Source organism: Sinocyclocheilus rhinocerous, unplaced genomic scaffold (assembly GCF_001515625.1).
Source record: "Sinocyclocheilus rhinocerous isolate Xijiao unplaced genomic scaffold, SAMN03320098_v1.1 scaffold837, whole genome shotgun sequence".
NCBI classification, from domain to species: domain Eukaryota; kingdom Metazoa; phylum Chordata; class Actinopteri; order Cypriniformes; family Cyprinidae; genus Sinocyclocheilus; species Sinocyclocheilus rhinocerous.
Window position 1 is genome coordinate 782,195 of NW_015650219.1, and position 2,023 is coordinate 784,217.

Sequence of the window (2,023 nt, forward strand, 5' to 3'; positions counted from 1 at the left end):
AAGAATTAATCCACAGTCAAACCAAAAATTATTCAGACACCAGATACATTTTTTTTTTTTTTTTTACTAGTGGGTGCAGGACACTATAGTTCATTTATGCAAGTGAGGATAGAAAAATAAAGTAAACTGTGACATATTATACCCAAAAATTCTTCATACGGTGGACTACCAGTAAAATTGATAAACATTTGGGACCAAAAATTATTCACTTTGACACTTGTCATATTTTATTACCATTTGTAAACTATAGTGAATAAACTGTGATAATGTGTGAAATGTTGAAGGTGTCTGAATAAATTTTGGTTTGACATATATATATATATATACATACAGTGGGTATAGAAAAGAATCACCCCCCTCACCCTGTGGTCTGTGTGGGTCCTAACGCCCCAGTATAGTGAAGGGGACACTATACTGTCAACAAGCACCGTCCTTCGGATGAGACGTTAAACCGAGGTCCTGACTCTCTGTGGTCATTAAAAATCCCAGGATGTCTTTCGAAAAAAGAGTAGAGGTGTGACCTCGGCATCCTGGCCAAATTTGCCCATTGGCCTCTGATCATCATGGCCTCCTAACAATCCCCACAACTACTGATTGGCCTCATCACTCTGTCTCCTCTCCACCAGTAAGCTGGTGTGTGGTGGGCATTCTGGCACACTATGGCTGCCGTCGCATCATCCAGGTGGATGCTGCACACTGGTGGTGGATGAGGAGATACCCCCGGACAATGTAAAGCGCTTTGAGTGCCTAGAAAAGCGCTATATAAATGTAATGAATTATAATTATACAGAAACTAAACGAGGGAACTAATGAGATGATTAACAAACACAGGTGAACAGAATAAACTAATCAAGGGAACTAAGGAAAACTAGGTCACAGGAACACGTGGGATAAATGAAAACAAACTCAAAGTCCAAGAACAGAATATAACCGTGACAGTATGCAGGCAGCATGATGGCCCAAGGTGGAGCCGATGGAGGGAGGACCCATGGTGGAGGAAGGGCTGACGACTCCAGGGGGCGATCCGGAAGGCCGTGGTGGAGCCGGAGCGACAGAGGACCATGGTGGAGCTGGAGGGAGGGAGGAGCTCAACGGAGCCAGAGGGACGGAGGGACGAGGTGCAGCCAGAGGAATGTAGTCCCGAAATGAGGGCAGGTTGAGGACCGACCAAGGCAGAGCCGGAGGGACGAGGGAGCCCGGCAGAGCTGGTGGACTGACGTGCCACAGTGGAGAGGAGGAAGCTAAGAGCCATGGCGGAGCCGCGGGGTTGACGGGCTGAGGCGGAGTCCGGGCCTCGGAGGCTGGAGGCGGAGACAAGGGGGTCCTTCAGCCACGACGCCGATGGAAACTGGCAGACCCGCGGCGGGACCACACCAAGACATCTAGATATGCAAAGTTAGTAGAGACATGTCCCAACAGACTAAAGGCTGTAATTAAAGCAAAAGATGGTTCAACAAAATACTGACACAAGGGGGTGATCCTTTTTCCAACTCAGTGATTGTTTTTTTTATTTTTTCTGACATTTTGATGTTATATCTTTCACTTGGATGTTATAAGTTGCACTGAGTAAATACAGCTGGATAAAACAAAAACTGTGTCCATCTTCATTTCAGGCTGCAAAGCATCAAAATGTGATTATTTTAAAGGGGGTGATTCTTTTCTACAGCCACTGTAAGAGCCGCGGGGTTGACGGGCTGAGGCGGAGTCCGGGCCTCGGAGGCTGGAGGCGGAGACAAGGGGGTCCTTCAGCCACGACGCCGATGGAAACTGGCAGACCCGCGGCGGGACCACACCAAGATGTGAAGATGTAGAAGATTCTGAGGCAGATGAGACTAAAATTCAATTATTTGGCCTCAACACCAAACAATATGTCTGGCGGAAATCCAATCCATCTCACCATCCAAATAACAGCATTCCTGCAGTAAAGCATGGAGCTGGTAATATCCTGTTATGGGGCTGTTTCTCTGCAGCAGGGACTGGAGCACTTGTCAGGATAGAAGGAAAAATGGATGGGGCAAAATAC